A 19,637-nucleotide genomic window follows, 5' to 3' on the forward strand; every position below is an offset into this window, starting at 1 on the left:
CTGCCTTACCCTCCCAACGTGCTGGGGTTACAGGTGTGAGCCATGGCACCCAGCCCTAGAATGATTTTTTAATTTCCCTTTAAATTTTATTTGTAGTATTCATTGTAGTGCAGTGGATGGTGGTGCCCCAAAACTTCACAACTACCTAGATACTCAGAAGGTGACCTTATTTGGAATAAGGGATTTTGCAAATATAGTTGAGTTAAAGATCTGAAGATGAAATCATCATGAATTTAGGGTAGGTCCTAAATCCAATGAGTGACATTCTTACAAGAAGACAAGAGAACACAGGCACCCGGGGAAAGAGGCTGTAGGAGACCCAGGCAGAGATTGGAGCGGTGCCCATGCCAGGGATCTCCAGGAGGAGCCAGAAGCTGGAAGAGGCCCTGCAGATCCTCTCCCAGAGCCTTCAGAGGGGGCACAGCCCTGTCCACACCTTGGTCTCCGCCTTCTGGCCCCCAGAGCTGTGGGGGAACACACTTTTTTGGTTTGAAGCCACCAAGTTCGTGGTGACTTGTTATGGCAGCCCTAGGAAAGTGACATGCACAGGTAAACTACGTTCACTGCAGAAAACACACAGATCAGCAAAAAGAAAAAAAGCGCACAGGGGCACCACCCCCAGAGACAGCCATCGTTGACATCCTAGTGGCTGTCACCTTGGAGTAATGTTCCTGAAATGCAAACTTCTGAACCGCTTAAAACTCTTCCAGACACCTTCAGGTTGACATCACAACTCCTTCGTCGGATCTTCCAGGGCTGGTCCTTCCCGTGGCTTCTTTTCCCAACGCTCTGTGACAACCCATGACGGGCACACTTGCCTGTGCTTTTTCTCGCAGGCACTGGCTTTGTGTGGGCCTTCAGCTTCCAGTTCCATGGCCTGGTGAGGGACCCTGTGGTGCAAGCCTTTCTCTAGACCCGCCTGGCCTGGGGCCCAGGACTGGGAAGTCTTTGGTGAGTGGAGCCCCTCCCATTTGTACACTGACTTCCGGGAGCTTACATTACAAATAACTAGACAATTACCAGCCAGAACAGGTGCCAGGGAGGATGGGAACAGAGTAGAGGGGTGAGGACCATGTCTGCAAAAGCATCCTGCCCTCCAGAGGGAGTCCAGACCTTCAGGAAGAACAGTTCCCTGGGGTTAATGCCATAGCCTCCCACCTCCCAGCTGCCTGGGAGGGTTTCTCGAATTACCGTTTTATCTGGAGACCCTAGCCCCCATCCATCCCCTCCCACAGGGCTGCAAGCAGTGTCTCTGAGAGGACTTCTGGCTTCCAGGCCCAATGTGTGCTCCCAGCCCTCTGGGCAGGATGGACTGAGGCTGGTCCTCAGCGCAGGCATGGTGGGGTACACGGCAAGCAGAACAAGTGCCTGGGCCCTCTCTGTGCAGTACCCAGACCCCAAAAGTACTTGGCTCTGAGCCCCTGAAACATCTGGTTCCTGTGTCCAGGACAAGCAGAGTGCTGTGAGAAATGGCCTTCCATGTGCAGCTGGCATGTCCCGTGTCCAAGCCCTGTGGGCACCACCTCCTTCAGCGGCTCTTTCTGGCCTTGGTGTAGCACACCTGGTGAGGTCGATACCGTCCAGCCACTCCTTTCTTTCCTGCGGGAGGAGGAGGGATGTTCTCTGTGATGTAAGGATTTAGACAGCGTTCAAAGCACTAATTGGGGCCAGGTGTGGTGGCTCATGCCTGTAATCCCAGCACTTTGGGATGCTTGAGGCCTGGGCAACATAGTGAGACTCTCCCCACCCCTCCAACTCTAAAAAAAACAGAGAAAAGCACTCATTTTATTTTCTTAAGATTCCTATTCTCTTCAAAGAGGTTACAGGCATAAATTTACAAAATTTCTTTGTTTTTGTTTTTGTTTTTTGAGACGGAGACTTGCTCTGTCTCCTGGGCTGGAGTGCAGTGGGACTATCTCGGCTCACTGCAAGCTCCACCCTTCCGGTTCATGCCATTCTCCTGCCTCAGCCTCCCAAGTCGCTGGGACTACAGGTGCCTGCCACCACGCCCGGCTAATTTTTTGTATTTATTTTAGTACAGACGGGGTTTCACCATGTTAGCCAGGATGGGCTCCATCTCCTCACCTCATGATCCGCCCGCCTTGGCCTCGCAGAGTGAAATTTACAAAATTTCAAAGCCTAGCACAATGGCACACCTGTGATCCCAGCTGCTTGGGAGGCTGAGGCTGGAGAATCGCTTGATTGAGGCAGTGAGTTCGAGACCAGCCTAGGCAAAATAGCAAAACCCCATCACTACGAAAAGTAAGTAAATTATGAAAATCCAACTGAATTATGACTGCCAAGCTTGGCATTTTTGTATGTAAAACTACCTCTTTAAAAAAAACACATAAAAGATGTATCAGACAAACCCATCACTTAAAAGTTATAAAGTAGGCCGGGCGCGGTGGCTCAAGCCTGTAATCCCAGCACTTTGGGAGGCCGAGACGGGCGGATCACGAGGTCAGGAGATCGAGACCATCCTGGCTAACACGGTGAAACCCCGTCTCTACTAAAAATACAAGAAAATTAGCCGGGCGAGGTGGCGGGCGCCTGTAGTCCCAGCTACTCGGGAGGCTGAGGCAGGAGAATGGCGTAAACCCGGGAGGCGGAGCTTGCAGTGAGCCGAGATCGCGCCACTGCACTCCAGCCTGGGGCACAGAGCAAGACTCCGTCTCAAAAAAAAAAAAAAAAAAAGTTATAAAGTAATGAATATATAAAGACATGTTTCCTCAACTGCCTGATGTCTCAGCCCACTCTGCAGCAGCCACTAACAGGAGCCGTAACAGGAGCCCCTCCAGTGCAGCCTCCTCAGAGTGTCCCTGCAGGACTGGAGCCACTCAGAGACGTCCGTGTTCGTGCACTATTGGCACAACTTCATCAGATTTTTAAAATGCAGGCTGGGCGTGGTGGCTCACGCCTTAACTCCAGCACTTTGGGAGGCCGAGGCGGGCGGATCACCTAAGGTTTGGAGTTCAATACCAGCCTGACCAACATGGAGAAACCCCATCTCTACTAAAAATACAAAATTAGCAGGGCGTGGTGGCGCATGCCTGTGATCCCAGCTACTCAGGAGGCTGAGGCAGAAGAATCGCTTGAACCCAGGAGGTTGCAGTGAGTTGAGATCATGCCATTACACTTCAGTCTGGGCAACAAGAGTAAAACTCCCCGTCTAAAAAAAAAAAAAATTGCAGCCTGGCCAACATGGCGAAACCCCGTCTCTACTAAAAATACAAAAAGTACCTGAGCATGGTGGTATGCACCTGTAGTCCCAGCTACTTGGGAGGCTGAGGCAGGAGAATCACCTGAGCCTTGGGAGGTTGAGGCTGCAGTGAGCTGTGATCGTGCTGCTGCATTCCAGCCTGGGTGACAGAGTGAGACTCTGTCCCCGCCCCCCCAGAAAAAAAGCCTAATGCCCATCTACAGGAAATTAGTTAAATTCATTTGAAATTCATTAATTATGAAATTGGGCCCACCTGGATGATGACATGATTAACTTATGAATCACAGAATAAAGAGGAGCTCTGCGGCTGGGTGCAGTGGCTCATGCCTGTAATCCCAGCACTTTGGGAGGCCAAGGGAGGTGGATCACCTGAGGTCAGGAGTTGGAGACCAGCCTGACCAACATGGTGAAACCCTGTCTCTATTAAAAATACAAAAATTATCTGGGCATGGTGGTGAGCGCCTGTAATCCCATCTACTCTGGAGGCTGAGGCAGGAGAATCTCTTGAACCTGGGAGGTGGAGATTGCAATGAGCTGAGATCATGCCACTGCACTCCAGCCTGGGTTACAGAGCGAGACTGTGTCTCAAAAAAAAAAAAAAAAAAAAAAAGGAGCTCTGCATTCTCCTGGTGCTCAAGGCACCATGTCAGGCTGCATAGTCATCAGGCTGGTAGGTGGGTGCAGAGATCCGGGGGCAGGTGGATGGCAGACACATCCAGGCAGCGCCCGGGAGCCCTGACGGCTTCCCTGCTCCATCTTGGTGACCGTAGCCGGACACCCCCCCACCTCGATGCTGCACCAGGAGCCTGTGGAAACGTTTGTGACTCAGGTTTGGCTCAGGTTTGGCTCATGGGCCAGGATACGATGCACTTCCCCTCAGCAGGGACAGCGCTCAGCACAGTGCCTGCAGACTTCACACAGTTCAGCTTTTCTTTCTAGGAGCTAGGAAGCTGTCAGCTTAGCTCTCTGTGAGCGGGGTTTTTAAAATTCTGTTTGTCTGCAGTCAGAGCTTATGGTCCCAACACACAAATCCGCACCTATGGGCCTCTTAAGGAGGCACAGGGCCCGTGCCCATCCCTCCAAGTGCCCTTCTGCAAGTAACAAGCACCCACAGCCTCAGGGGAGTCCTCACTCCCCCAGCTCAGCATGCTGCTGTCTGCAGGATTGGGTGCCCGAGGTGCCTAAACCTGGGAAGAAGGTCGTCTAGTGGGCTGCATGCCCAGCACCACTCAAGGCTGTAGGTGCAAATGTGGATTCTAGTCCTCGGGGGCCCTGGAGAGGGGACCTTTCCATACCTGGGGTATAGGAGCAGTGGGAGGCAGATGTGGGGAGAGGAGAGCTTGCACAGCCAGGCAGGGGCGGGAAGTAGGGGGCTGAGACACAAGGGAGGCCAAGATGCAGTCCCGCTCCTGCAGGAGTCTCATCGACCCTTGTACACTAAAGACTCCCTCTCCATCTGTGCTGTGCGGGGTTTGCTAGGTGAGGTCTCCAGTGCCTGAAGCCCTGTATGCCAGGGCTGGGTCTACCCCAGAGCCCCATGCACCTTCCAGGTCAGCTCCAGTGGTCAGTGCTCATGTCCTCCTCGGTGATACAAAGCCGCAATTCCTGCCTCCTCTAGGCCCAGCTTCCCTCCAAGCCAATGTGGCTGATTTTGCCCACCCAGGAATACCCCGCGCAGAGACCCCTCCAGGCAGGTGCCTGCGGGGCTGAGGAGGTCTTGTGAACTCCTGAGTGGCCCAATCTGCTGCCCACAGAGAAGGCTGGCTCCAATACCATTACTTGATGACAGACCAGTCACTGTGTTTTGAGCAGAAAATGTTCTAATAGGGAGTGACTCCAAATAGTTCAAAATACAAAGCGTGTTGGGAGGAGTCTGGCTTGCTGCCCTTCCGCCTTACCCATCTCACCCCAGGAGGTCAGCCTGGGGTTGGTTTCTCCCATGCCTTGTGTATCTTTGGACAAACCCCACTGTGGCTGTCTGCCTTCCTTATGGCACAGGCCAAGCTGTGTCGGGAGCATGCTGCACTGCCCTGGCTGGGAGGGACATCTCTGTCACAGCATAATTACATCTGTGATCTGGTTAATGGGGTCACTCTGCCCTCCACAGACAGGTACTAATTGTTCCCTGCCTGTGGTGCCCAGATGCCTGTTCAACAAAACTTTGCTGCCAGAGAGTGTTGCTTTTTTTTTTGAGATTGAGTCTCACTCTCTCGCCCAGGCTGGAGTGCAGTGGCGCGATCTTGGTTCACTGCAACCTCTGCCTCCCGGGTTCAAGCAATTCTCATGCCTCAGCCTCCTAAGTAGCTGGGATTACAGGCACATGCTATCACACCTGGCTAATTTTTGTATTTTTAATAGAGACAGGGTTTCACCATATTGGCCAGGCTGGTCTCAAACTCCTGACCTCAAGTGATCCACCCACCTCGGTCTCCCAAAGTGCTGGGATTACAGGCATGAGTCACCATGACTAGTTCAGGGCATGTTGCTTTTTGCCCCTCTCCCCAAGAAGTTTACGTTTCCCTGTTATAAGTGAGGCTGAGGATCCTCTGTACAAGAGAGGTCGTTTTACTTTCCTTTCCTATGAACTGTGTGTGCAGCCCTCACGTGAGATTCCTGTGGTTGCAGCAGCCAATTCCCACAAACCAAGTGGCTATAAACAACTCCAACATCGGACCTGACAGTTCTGGGGCTAGAAGTCCAACAGGGGTCTCACCAGCTGGAACACATGTACCCCAGGACTGCGTTGCTTCCTGGAGACTCTCAGTGAGAAGCCATCTCCTTGCCTTCAGCTTCAGATGCTGCCTAAGACCCTTATCTCCCAGCTGCCTTCATCCCCAAAGCCAGTAGTGGCAGACACGGCTTTCCCCCATTGCCTCTCCATGCTCTGAGGCTCCTGCCTGACCTTGCACATTTCGAGGCCCTTGTGATCACACTGGGGCCCCAGATCCTCAGGACACTCTCCCTATCTGAAAACCAGCAGTAGCATCCTCCATTCTACCTCGATTCCCCTTCACCAGGGGGTAGTGGCATTCACAAGGGAATCTCCCTGCCACAGGTCCCTTCATTCTGTTTATTTGGGGTCTTTAGCCTTCCTCTTCTCTTTTTCCAAAAGGCCTGCAAATATCCAGGAAACTGGGTCTGTTTGTCATGTGACCTGCCAAATGTTTATTTCTAGTTGACAGCATCCCTTTACACTTTACCAATGGTGTTTGTTATTTTTGTTGCAGAAGATTTCAGTTCGTAAGTAGTGAAAGCAATCATCTTGGCTTTGTACCATGCTTAGGAAGCCTTCCCCACTCCCAAACTAGAAAGGAATCCATCCAGATTTTCCTCCACTGTCTGGATGGCCACTCTGGATGTTTCCATCTTTATCCATTGCTGGCACCTGGTGAGGTATGAGGACTGGGGCCCGGCTTTCCCACACTCCCTAGATGCCCCACCCCCTGAATGACTTCTGGCAGCCCATGGGGGCACCATGGACCTTAATGGTGGAGGAGCCAGGGTGAGGTGACTTGGGATGAAGTCCTGTGACAGGGTCACAGGGTCGTACAGGAGGGAGCAGATTTCAGAGCATCAGGGCGGGAGCCCGGTGGGGGTCCTCTGAGGGGCAGATCCTGGTCCAGACACCTACAGAGTGCTGGGGTGGGGGTATCCCGGCCAAGGGGTTGTGGCCAGCAGCAGTTTCCCTGCTCCATGCACCCTGGGCCTCCATTCTGCGAAGGCCTGTGGACATGCTGGTGGCAGAACCACGCGCCTCAGGAGAAGGCCTGCGGTCCTGTCAGGCATTGCCACAACCTTGCCTGGAGAAGCAGAGCATCCTGCAGCGTCCAGCTGGCTGGCAAGGTTTTAAGGACGCTTTACACTTTTCCTAAATAAGCTGCATACTTACAGTGAAATCATCTCCTTCCTCCTAACACAGCTACGCCATACCCTAGTATTGGCTGCTGCACAGCTCTAGAATGAAGGATAATCTCCAGCACAGAAAATGCAAAGCCTCCCTTCCACGAGAAAGGCGTCTGTGGACCCCTCAGGCGCCATCCATGGGCTGGTATCCCAAGCCCAGCAGGAGCAGCGCTGGGGGACCCTCTGGGACCTTGTACCCCAGAGCCTAGACCCGTGTGCGGCATGCCCGGCCCTCACTGTGAGGCCTACACTGGCCACTTCTGCTCTGAGAGCCTTCGTGTCTCCCCCTGGCTCCTCCCACCAACCCAGGGATAGAGGGTGGGGTCCCAAGGCCTCTGGGAGACAGAACTCAGAGGGGTAAAGTCACTGCCCGGAGGCCACCAGCAGGTCCCTGCAAAGGGCAGAGAGGGCAGAATCTGGTATGGAGCCTGTACTCTGTGGGACAGGGCCATCGTGAGGGTCCAGGCCAGCCTGTCCGAGACCTCTGCTCACTGCTCTAGTCTATCCAGGCCCTGGGTCTCCTGGCCACCACTCCAGTGGCATCTTTGTGAGGATTAGATTATGGTGCCCTCCCCCCACGCCAGGTGTCCCGGCCCTCTGCCAAGGCCCATGATCCAGCCCTTAGTTGGTTTGGACATGGCACCTGCTAAGCCCAAGCCAGCAGCTCCATGAGCTCCATGGGATGGACTCCCTGCTGCCAGTGTCTGCCTCCTGGGTCTGAGGAATCTTTTTTTTTTTTTTTCTTGAGACAGAGTCTCACTGTGTTGCCCAGGCAGGAGTGCAGTGGTGTGATCTCAGCTCACTGCAACCTCCACCTCCTGGGTTCAAGCGATTCTTCTGCCTCAGCCTCCTGAGTAGCTGGAAATACAGGTGCACCACCAACCCAGCTAATATTTTTTTTTTTTAAAGACAGAGTCTGGCTCTGTCGCTAGGCTGGAGTGCAATGGTGCGATCTCAGCTCACTGCAACCTCAGCCTCCTGAGTAGCTGGGACTATAGGCACATACCACCACACCCAGCTAATTTTTGTATTTTTAGTAGAGATGGGGTTTCACCATGTTGGCCAGGATGGTCTCAATGTCCTGACCTCATGATCCGCCCACCTCAGCCTCCCAAAGTGCTGGGATTACAGGTGTGAGCCACTGCGCCCAGCCCTAATTTTTGTGTTTTTAGTAGAGAGAGGGTTTCACCATGTGGTTCTAAGAACTCTGCAGCTTCAAAAAAAAAAAAAAAAAAAAAGAAACTCTGCAGCTTCGTTTTGTGCCTAGGGCCAGCACGGTGGAGGCCGTGGCCACACAGCATTCCCAGGCAGCTGAAGCTTCTCTGTTGATGGAACAGCCCCGGGCACGTGGCTTGGCTTGTGGTGTGAGGGGTGGCCAGTAGGTCCATTGCTGTAGTGTCACTGTTTACTTCTCCGCACCAAGAAGCTCCACCTGGGACCCCCTGCTAGGGGCTAGAGTCAGGGTTAGCTTAGGGAGGAGGTGGCTTCATCTGAGCTCAAGGGCATTGGCTGGCAGCTTCCTTTGCTTTTCTGTCACGATGTGGTCCCCAGTCCTTGGGACAAACTCACCTGGATCACTGAGGTTTCCCCTTCCTGCTGTCCCTGGCCTGCAAGGGGGCAGAGGAGCCTCGTCCTGAGCTCTGAGAAGCCTGACCTCAAACCTCCCAGAGCTTCCCTCAAGGGGCCCTTCCTAGGCTGCCCTGTGGTCACTACCCTCCCAGGTCCAAGTCTCACCTCCTCCAGAAAGCCTCCCAGGACTGCTGGCCTCAGACACAAAACTCCCAAGGGAAGGCTCTTCCACCAAAAGTCATGGCTGCAGCGATAATGATGAGTTTGGAGAGGACTGCAGACCCTGAGGCGGAGGTTGGTGCAGGGGCTGGACCTGAAACTGGGTTCACACAACAAGCTCAGACTCCTCTTTTTTTTTTTTTTTTTTTTTTTTTTTGAGACGGAGTCTGGCTCTGTTGCCCAGGCTGGAGTGCAGTGGCTGGATCTCAGCTCACTGCAAGCCCCGCCTCCCGGGTTCACGCCATTCTCCTGCCTCAGCCTCCCGAGTAGCTGGGAGTACAGGCGCCCGCCACCTCGCCCGGCTAATTTTTTTTGTATTTTAGTAGAGACGGGGTTTCACCGTGTTAGCCAGGATGGTCTCGATCTCCTGAACTCGTGATTCGCCCGTCTCGGCCTCCCAAAGTGCTGGGATTACAGGCTTGAGCCACCGCGCCCGGCCCAGACTCCTCTTAACATTCCTGGTTGGTGACATTATGGGGTCTTGGATGCCCCCTCCTCTCTGTCCCTGGTACTGCCCCTGCCACCTGAGACTCCACCAAGTTCCTTCCCCACCAGCCACAAGGAAAGCCCGCCCAGCGGCCAGTACTCTGTCCCTTAGCCTCAGAACCAGGAGCATTCTCACCGCTTCGATGTTACAGCAGGTAAAAAATACACAAAATAAAATGAAATATCATGATCACCTGAGAAGAAAGTTCGGCGTAGGCCCATATGACGTGTTTCCAGAGAAGCCACACCTTCGCTATGAAGCCATTCCTGGCATAGAGAAGGGTGGGGCCAGGAAACAGCTGCTATCCAGCCCCTCCAGGCTGACTGAAGCCAGAGTGTATGGGGGCCAGTGATGGAACAGAGGGAGCCTCCTGCCCAGGGCAAGCGTGGGGAAACCACCAGGGGCCCCAGGTGGGTGAGCTGCTCCAGCAGGGACAGCACAGGTGGTGCATGGTCGGGGCTGAGCAGCCGGGTTAGTCGGCGAGGATGAGGAGTCTCTGGGGATGGAGACTGAGGCATGGGGTTCTCAGTTAAGGGCAGGCCTAAGTGCAGCAGGGAATTGTTTGGAGGGAGGAAATCAAGCTTTCCTTCTAGAAAGGGCCATAGGGACCAAAGGGAGAGGGCAGGGACAGCCCCTGGAAAGGGCGGGTAAGGAAGGTGAGGCTGGAGGGGACCCGGGAAGGGATCCCGGGGAGGCAGTGGCCAAGAGCAGGGTGAGGGCCAGTCCGTCCGTTTCCCTGCACCCAGCTCCCAGCTCCCCCTGGGGTGGCCCTGGCCCTGCTCCGCTGTCCCCTGCAGGAGGACAGGCACCTCAGGCTTGTCTTGGCTTGTCCCACAACAGGTCCTCAGCACCCACAGGTCCTGCCTTGGGCTCTGCAGAAGCAGGGAGTGGTGAGGTCAGGACCCTGGGCCACAGAGGAAATGGGCTGGGGACAAGAATGGGGGTTGGGAGACTGACAGCTGTTTTCTGAGGTTCCAGGGAGTAGAGGAGAGAGGTAAGGGGCCAAGGCTTGGGGCTCAGTATGGGAGCAGCTGCAGGGGCTAAGGGGGACAGCAGGGGCAGTGAAGAGGGCCTAGGGTCCGGTAGTTGCAGCAGGCACTCACAGAGGACAGACTGTTTGCAAGGTAGGTCAGGTGACAGGGAGTCAGGAGGGCTGAGAAGGCTCAGGGCCTGACTCCAGAGAGAGCGATTGCCATCCCCCAGGTCCAGAGGGGCCCTGGGAGGAGTCCAGGCAGGGCTGATGCTGGAATGAGTAAGACAAGCTGGCACTCAAGGACTGCAGCCATTGGCCAGGTCGGGCCAGGTGGGACTGGCTGCCTTCCCTGGCCTCAGCCCCAGCCTTCTGTGGCTGCCTCCCGCATCGGAGCCATCAGAGAGAAAGATGTGGGAGGGGCAGGTGAAGGACAGCCTCTGTGATGGCCCCTGATGTGCTGCAGCCTGGGGTGAGGGGCCTTGGGGATGGGAAGGTGGCCTGGGAAGGGCTGGAAGCTGGGAGATGATGGCCCCCAGCACTTGGTCCTGAGGGGCTTTGGAGCAGCTTCCCCGAGGCCTGCAGAGGCAACTTCTGATGCTTGAGGAGCTGAGGCCAAGGGGAGGCTCCCCAGACACAAGGAGAAGGGGCTAGGGGCAGCCAGAAGGCTTTGGGCCAGCCTTCCTGGAGGCTCAGGTCCCAGGTGACCCCTCCAGCTGTGTTCCTTGTAAGATCGGGACCTGCCAAGATTTCAGATGTGAGGAAAGGAAGATGTCTTGGGCTTTCCTCCCAGTGTGGCTGAGCTGTCCCTGTAAGGACATGCAGACACTCAGAGGACCTGTCCTCAGGGTCCTTAGGGTGAAGGTCAAGATCTCACCGTACAACCAGCTGGGCCCTGACTACTTCCAGCCACCAGGCCCGTGGGACAGGAGCAGGACAGTGGTTATTTCCCCAGTGGGCAGGGGGCTCCAGGTTACATAAGAACAACATGTCCTGTAAGAAGGTGTGGGGATGAAAATGCTTCCCCCTGGGCTGAGATTCCAGGACACCTGAGATGGGGGGACCCCGGCCACATGCTTAGAGCTCTCAGGGAACCTGGAGGGCCCCTCAGCCTCTGTTCCCCTGCTGGGGAGAACAGAGGCCTGGTGGGAGCAATTTCAGGGAACTCAGAGAAACACTGTTCCCCAGGACCTGGAGCTCCCTTTGTGCCTGGCTTTCATTGTGAGGCCCCCACCAGCTAGCTAGTCCTGCTCTGGGAGCCTCCACGTGTACCCCTGGCTCCCCCGGCCAGCCTAGGGTTGGAGGGTGCGGTCCCCATGGCCTGTAGGAAGTAGGGCTCAGAGAGGCAAAGTCACCGCCCTGAGGTCACTAGGAGGTCCCGGCAGAGGGGGTTGGGACCTGGCTCAGGGCCTGTTCTCCCTGCTGAGCTCAGTGGGACAAGGCCACCTGAAGGGTCCCACTGTTTTTCTCTGGTCTCTGCCCCAGCATGTGGTGGGACCTTGATTTCCATACTCTTATGTCCCCAGTCTGGGGGGAGGCAGAGGTCGTGGGGTCACCGACATCACCTGGCTCATTCCTCCCCTATCCAGGCTGTCCCATGAGCATATCTAATTTGTGTGTCATAGGAGTCAATAATGTGTTTTGCTGTCGCTCTTGTTCCAGGGATATTGCTCAGCCAAAGGGCCAGCATCCCACTGAAGAAGATCAGAAAGAGGCTTCTGGTCAGCAGGAGGCTCCTGGGGAAGGCCTGGGCTGGGAGTGGGACACGGGTAGGGCTGGGTGGAAGAGTACCAGGCTGGGTCCCCAGTTACAGGCCTGGAGCTGTTACGGGACCCAACAGGCCCCCCAGCCTCCATCCCCGTGCTGGGTTCTCAGGTTTAGTGGGGCAATGCCTGGGCACTCAGAGGGAACCTGACCCCAGAGCCTAGTGACCCCTCTACGGCATGCCTGGCTCTCACCGTGAGGCCTGCACCAGCCAGTCCTGCTCTGAGAGCCTCCTCGTGTCCCCCTGGCTCCTCCTGCCAACCTGGGGGTGGAGGGTGGGGTCCCCATGGCCCCTGGGAGGGAGGGCCCAGAGGGGCAAAGTCACCACCCTGAGGTCACCAGGAGATCCCTGCAGAGGGCAGAGTGAGTTGGAGCCTGCCTCAGGGTCTGTTCCCCTTGAGCTCGGTGGGACAGGGCTATCTCGAGGGTCCCAGTGTTGTTTTCAGGTCGCTGCCCCAGAGTCTAATGGGACACAGCCCCTCACATTCCCAGTCTGTGGGGGACAGAGGTCATGGGTCGCTGACATCCCCTGGCTCATTCCTCCCCCATTTACCCGACAGACCCCTTATCCTCCATCCCCCTGCTGGGTTTGGAGACTGGCTCAGGGCCTGTTCTCCCCTACTGAGTTTGGTGGGATGGGGCCATCTTGAGGGTCTGGGTGTTTTTCTCAGGTAGGACCTGGATCCCCACAGTCCCTCACGTGCCCAATTTGTGGGGTGGGCGTGGGGTCACCAAGGTCACCGGGCTCATTCTTCCCCCATCCAGATTCTGTCTCCAGAGCCTTTGAGGTCACTCCTGACGCTGACATGGCTATGAAGAGCTGGGTGACAGGCATTACCGCCTCCAAGGTTGCTTTGAGAGGAATAGGTGGGGCATCAGGAAGAAGCCAGCTGCAGGTCAGAAGGGAGCACTGCCTCCCCAGGGGAGTCCCTGGGGAGGGTCTGTCTGGGGGTCCCTAGGGCGGTACAGAGCTGGAGAGTCAGAGGAAGGCTCAGGATGGGTGTGGGAGGCTGGGGTCAAAGCTGGGACTGGAGCTCGGCTCTCTAAGACCCTGAGCCCCCCTCCCTCCTTTCCTTGCCTTTTGTCACCCTCCTGCGGGCAAGGCCTCTGCTGATGCTGCTTTTTTTCTCCTGTAGCCATCCATGGGAGGGAGCTGTGAGACGGCCTGGCAGGACCGGCTCTCACACCCCACAGAATGAGAGGCTCACCCTGCACAGGAGCATCCTGGGGCAGCAGGCTCAGCACATTTTAAATTTTGAGTATGAACAAAGTAAACTTCAGGGTAAAAAAAAAAACAAAAATTCGCTGAGCACACAATGACTGAGTGTCTGTGGCATACCTGACGCTTTGCCAGAACCAGGCTTCAAACCTCAGGGTTCTGGGTCCTTGGAGGCCCAGCTCCGACCCCACCTCACCCAAGCACCCTCCACCCCCATCACGTACCCCTCACCAGGGCTGCCCAGCTTGAGCCATCTCAGACCACTTGGACTTCCTCCCGAGGCCTCCAGCCTGTCAGGCCTCACACCCTGAGCCCCTCAACCTGGAAAGCAGCCACCGGCCTGTACACTATGGAGGCCCCTGAGGTTTCCACCTCCTGCTACCCTTGGCCTGAAAAGGTCAGTGGGACCCTGCCCTGGACCTCTAGGAGGCTGTACCTTTGCTTCTGCCTCATCCTGTTCTCCAGGGCCCTGTCCCTTTCTTGCTGGGCCCTCCCAGAATGCCCCCCCAGTCACTGCCCTCACTGGCCTAAGTCACCTCCTCCAGGAAGCCTTCCAGACTGATGGCTCCCAGGCACTGAGCATCCCCCAACCTTGCTGAGAATGGTGGATGCCCACCATGGGCCCTCGGAAGCTGGAGAAGCCTGGATCTCCCTGCAGGGGCCGCCACACAGTTTTCCAACCACTGCAGTTCCACCCAGGTCAATCCCTTTCTTGCTTGTGTTTCCCAAGAATAACTGTGGAACATGCTGGAAATGCAACATCCTGAGACAGGGAGAACAGCCTGAAGCAGCCAGGGCCTAGTTCCTGTCGCTCCAAGAGAAGGGAACATCATGAGTTAGAGAGTGGCCCCCGAAGAAGAAAGCGAGGCAAAAATCCCTGTAAGTAGAGCTCACCTGGGCCAAGGTGAAGACAACCACTGGGGAGACTCAGAATTGGAATATGAGCTCCGTTCAGCCTTTGTAACTGGCTTTTCTTTGAGACGGAGTCTCCCTCTGTCTCCCAGGCTGGAGTACAATGGTGGGATCTGGGCTCACTGCAACCTCCACCTCCCAGGTTCAAACGATTCTCCTGTCTCAGCCTCCTGAGTAGCTGGGATTACAGGCTCCCACCACCATGCCTGGCTAATTTTTTTGTATTTTTAGTAGAGACAGGCTTTCACCATGTTGGCCAGACTGGTCTGGAATTCCTGACTTCAAGTAATCTGCCCGCCTCAGCCTCCCAAGGTGCTAGGATTACAGGCGTGAGCCACCATGCCTGGCTACAAGCAGGCTTTTAAAGGCAAGCGGGCCAGGTGCAGTGGCTCATATTTGTAGTCTCAGCATTTCGGGAGGCTGAAGCAGGTGTATCATCTGAGCTTAGGAGTTTGAGACCAGCCTGGCCAACATGGTGAAACCCCATGTCTACCAAAAATACAAAAAATTAGCTGGGCATGGTGGTGCATGCCTGTAGACCCAGCTACTCAGGAGGATGAGGCAGGAGGATCACTTGGTCCTGGGAGGCGGAGCTTGCAGTGAGCCAAGATCACACCACTGCACTCCAGCCTGGGCAACAGAGCAAGACTCTGTCTCAAAAAAAAAAAAAAAAGTTTATTTGAAAAAATTAAAAAAATAAAAAAGTTTTTTTGAGGCCAGGTGTGGTGGCACGGACCTGTAATCCTAGCACTTTGGAAGGCTGAGGTGGAAGGATCACTTGAGCTTCAGAGTTTGGGATCAGCCTGGGCAACATAGTGAGACCTCAACTCTATTTATTAAAAATTTTAAAGAGAGAAAAAAAGTTTATTTGAGCATTTATTGCTCAGTGAACCTTCCTATCACGAGACTGTGGGTGACTAGCACTCCCAGGGAGAGCCAGGGGGACAGTTATCAAGCATTTGCAGAAGCAAACCCAGGAAAACAACTCGACAGAGTGGAAAGTCTCTCGTTAGGGCTGGGAGTTTCAGGCTGGCGCCATTTCTAGATTAAATGTGAGGTTCCCATAGGGCAAGGTTTCTTCATGGAGAAATTGAAGGACTAGAGCCACCCCAGCCCAATGGCTTCCCAAAGAGAATTTTTACAAACAACGTTGTCCTTCCAGTCAGCCTATCCGTGATGAGAGATTGGCCAAAACATAGGCATGAGCGCCACTCTGTCACCATCATGGGTGGGTGGTAGTTGTCTCATTCAGGGACTTGAGGTCACACCGTGAGGCTCTTTGAGGAGAGATTTCTTTTGTTGTTCATCTCATTGTGGTCTCTTCTTTTTTTGAGACGGAATTTTGCTCTTGTTGCCCAGGCTGGAGTGCAATGGCACGATCTCAGCTTACCGCAACCTCCGCCTCCAGGGTTCAACTGATTTCCTGCCTCAGCCTCCTGAGTAGCTGGGATTACAGGCATGTGCCACCATGACCAGCTAATTTTTGTATTTTTAGTAGAGACGGGGTTTCACCATGTTGGTCAGGCTGGTCTTGAACTCCTCACCTCATGATCTGCCCACCTCAGCCTCCCAAAGTGCTGTAATTACAGGCGTGAGCCACCGTGCCCGGACTCATTGTGGTTCTAATCATGCGCAATTTTGGCTCACTGCAACCTCCGCCTCCTGGGTTCCAACAATTCTCCTGTCCCAGACTCCTGAGTAGCTGGGATTACAGGCACTCGCCACCACACTTGGCTACTAGTTTCTGTATTTTTAGTAGAGATGGGGTTTCTCTGTGTTGGCCAGAATGGTCTTGAACTCCTGACCTCAGGTGACCCGCCACCCTTGGCCTCCCAAAGTCCTGGGATTACAGGCGTGAGTCACTGCACCCAGCCAAGAAACAACTTTTGAATGTAGATGTTATCAACTGCTTTTAGAAAAGGATCCAAACATGGCCAGGTGTGGTAATCTCAGCACTTTGGGAGGCTGAGGTGGGTGCATCACACGAGGTCAGAGAGTTCGAGACCAGCCTGGCCAACATGGCAAAACCCTATCTCTACTAAAAATACAAAAATTAGCCTGGTGTGGTGCGGTGCACACCTGTAATCCCAGCTGTTTAAGAGGCTGAGGCATGAGAATCTCTTAAACTCAGGAGGCGGAGATTGCAGTGAGTCGAGATTGCACCACTGCATTCCATCTAGCCTGGGGTGAGAGAGTGAGATTTTGCCTCAAAAAATAAATAAATAGGGCTGGCACGGTGGCTCACACCTGTAATCCCAGCACTTTGGGAGGCTGAGGCGGTGGATCTCGAGGTCAGGAATTCAAGACCAGCCTGGTCAAGATGGTGAAACCCTGTCTCTAATAAAAATACAAAAATTAGCCAGGCGTGGTGGCGCATGCCTGTAATCCCAGTTACTCAGGAGGCTGAGGCAGAGAATTGCCTGAACCAGGGAAACAGGGGTTGCAGTGAACAGACACTGAGTGGGGTTGCCACTGCACTGCAGCCTGGGCAACAGAGTGAGACTCCATCTCATAAATAAATAAATAAAATAAGTGGGAGAAAACCAACTTCTAGTTTTACACCAATGTACTTTTGACATTAGGGCTCTTCTATAAAACCATTATAATAAATTCATTCAGTTGTAGCCAGTTTGACAAAACATGAAGTTCTTCATTTAAATTTACTCTTTCGCGACCTTCTACAATTTTTTTTTTTTTTTTTTTTCAGATGGAGTCTTGCTCTGTTGCTCAGGCTAGAGTGCAGTGGCTCAATCTCGGCTCACCGCAACTTACACCTCCTGGCTTCAAGCAATTCTTCTGCCTCAGCCTCCCAAGTAGCTGGGATTACAGGCATCTGCCACCACGCCCAGCTAATTTTTGTATTTTTAGTAGAAACGGGGTTTCACTATGTTAGCCAGGCTGGTCTCAAACTCCTGACCTCCTTATGTGCCCGCCTCGGCCTCCCAAAGTGCTGGGATTACAGGCGTGAGCCACTGCGCCCAGACATTTTTTTTTTTTTTTTTTTTAATTAAGAGACAGAGTCTCATTCTGCCACCCGGGCTGGATTACAGTGCTGCAGTCATAGCTCACTACATTATGGTATGGAACTCCTAGGCTCAAGCGACTCTCCCACTTTAGCCTGTAGAGTAGCTGAGACTATAGGTGCATGCCACCACACCTGGCTGTTTTTTCATTTTTTAATTTTTGTAGAGACAGGGTCTCACTATTTTGCCCAGGCTGGTCTCAAACTCCTGGCTTCAAATGATACTCCCACCTCTGCCCCCCAAAGTGCTGGGATTATAGACATGAGCCACCATGGTCAGCCAACTTTCTCATATCCATTTAATTTGTCTTATACTTTTTCCTCTTTCCTCATGTGGAATAGTCACTCTATGTTAGGACAAAAATGATTATCCTTCTTTAATCAAAATTCATCGATATAACTTCCCTTATAAAACATGCCTTCCCTTGCATACAGTGTTGCTTTCCCTATTATTTCTATGTGTGTGTATATGTATGTATATATGTGTATATATGTATGTATGTATATATACATGCATGTATATATACACATGTGTGTATATATGCGTGTGTATATATGTGTGTGTGTGTGTGTGTATATATATATATATTTTTTTTTTTTGGAGATGGAGTTTTGCTCTTGTCCAGGCTGGAGTGCAGTGGCGCCATCTCAGCTCACCACAACCTCCGCCTCCCAGGTTTAAGAGATTCTCCTGCCTCGGCCTCCTGAGTAGCTGGGATTACATGCATGTGCCACCATGCCCGGCTAATTTTGGACTTTTAGTAGAAACGAGGTTTCTCCATGTTGATCAGGCTGGTCTTGAACTCCTGACGTCAGGTGATCCAGCCCGCCTCATCCTCCCAGAGTGCTGGGATTACAGGCATGAGCTTAATAAACATCTAATAATCCTGGCTTATTTCTAGATGTTTTAATTACATATATTGATTAGAATTTTTTACTCTTACTAACCTTAATTTCTTTTCTTTTTTATTTTTTTGAAACAGAGTCTCACTCTGTTGCCAGGGTGGAGTGCCGTGGCGTGATCTCAGCTCACTGCAACCTCCGCCTCCCAGGTTCAAGCAGTTCTCCTGCCTCGGCCTCCCAAGTAGCTGGGACTACAGGCACGCACCACCATGCCCAGCTAATTTTTGTGTTTTTAGTAGAGACAGGGTTTCACCATGTTGGCCAGGATGGTCTTGATCTCTTGACCTCATGACCCACCTTCCTTAGCCTCCCAAAGTGCTGGGATTACAGGTGTGAGCCACCACACCTGGCCTGTAACCTTAATTTCCAGTGAAAACCAGTAAGCATTGTGAAGTGTTTTTTGTTTGCTTGTTTGGTTGGTTGGTTGGTTTTCTTTTGAGACAGTCTTTTTTTTTTTTTTTTTTGTAGACAGAGTCTCACTGTCACCCAGACTGGAGTGCAGTGACAAGATCTCAGCTCACCGCACCTCCACCTCCCAGGTGCAAGCAATTCTCCTGCCTTAGCTTCCCCAGTAACTGGGATTACAGGTGCGTGCCACCATGCCTGGCTAATTTTTGTATTTTTGGTAGAGATGGGGTTTCACCATGTTGGCCAGGCTGGTCTTGAACTCCTGACCTTGTGATTCACCCACCTGGATCTCCCAAATTACTGGGATTACAGGCATGAGCCACTGTACCTGGCCATGAAGTGTTTTATGTTAGCTTTTTGCAGATGAACTCCAACTCAAAATTTTTCATCTCTTTAATTACCAGGGCCAAATATATTTAGCTTTGCTAAACTCTATAAAAATAAGACACCAGAATATATATGTTTTAAATTTATGTTCAGCAATTAGTACTTCAGTAACTTGACTTACTGTGAAATGACTCAGACATTTGAGTATCTATTATTTAACTTAATGTAACATACCTTTAAGATTTCAATTTGGCTGGGTATGGTGGCTCACACCTGTAATCCCAGCACTTTGGGAGGCCTAGGCAGGTGGATCACCTGAGGTCAGGAGTTCGAGACCAGCCTCAACATGGAGAAACTCCGTCTCTACTAAAAATACAAAATTAGCCGGGCATGGTGGCGCATGTCAGTAATCCCAGCTACTCGAGAGGCTGAGGCAGGAGAATTGCTTGAACTTGGGAGTCAGAGGTTGCGGTGAGCCGAGATCGCACCATGGTACTCCAGACTGGGCAACAAGAGCGAAACTCCGTCTCAAAAAAAAAAAAAAAAAAGATTTCAATTTACCAAAAACTGTTTTGTTTTTATTTTTATTTATTTGTTTATGTATTTATTTCTGAGATGGCGTCTCACTTTGTCACCCAGGCTGGAGTGCAGTTGAGCGATCTAGGCTCACCGAAACCTCTGCCTCCCAGGTTCAAGTGATTCTCCTGTCCCAGC

General features: G+C 52.9%; 2 protein-coding genes across 2 annotated transcripts in view; both read left to right on the forward strand.

Moving 5' to 3' along the window:
* Nucleotides 1-19,637, forward strand: part of LOC144338337 (uncharacterized) — a 35,416-nt gene that overhangs the window by 2,559 nt on the left and 13,220 nt on the right. The window lies entirely within an intron of this gene.
* FLYWCH2 (FLYWCH family member 2) overlaps nt 12,107-19,637 on the forward strand; it is a gene marked incomplete in the record, with an annotated part of 43,890 nt that continues 36,359 nt past the window's right edge. Inside the window, 3 exon segments of the mRNA NM_001190858.2 lie at nt 12,107-12,137; nt 13,128-13,132; nt 16,627-16,644.

The sequence above is a fragment of the Macaca mulatta genome, chromosome 20 (genome assembly GCF_049350105.2).
Source record: "Macaca mulatta isolate MMU2019108-1 chromosome 20, T2T-MMU8v2.0, whole genome shotgun sequence".
In the NCBI taxonomy this organism is placed as follows: domain Eukaryota; kingdom Metazoa; phylum Chordata; class Mammalia; order Primates; family Cercopithecidae; genus Macaca; species Macaca mulatta.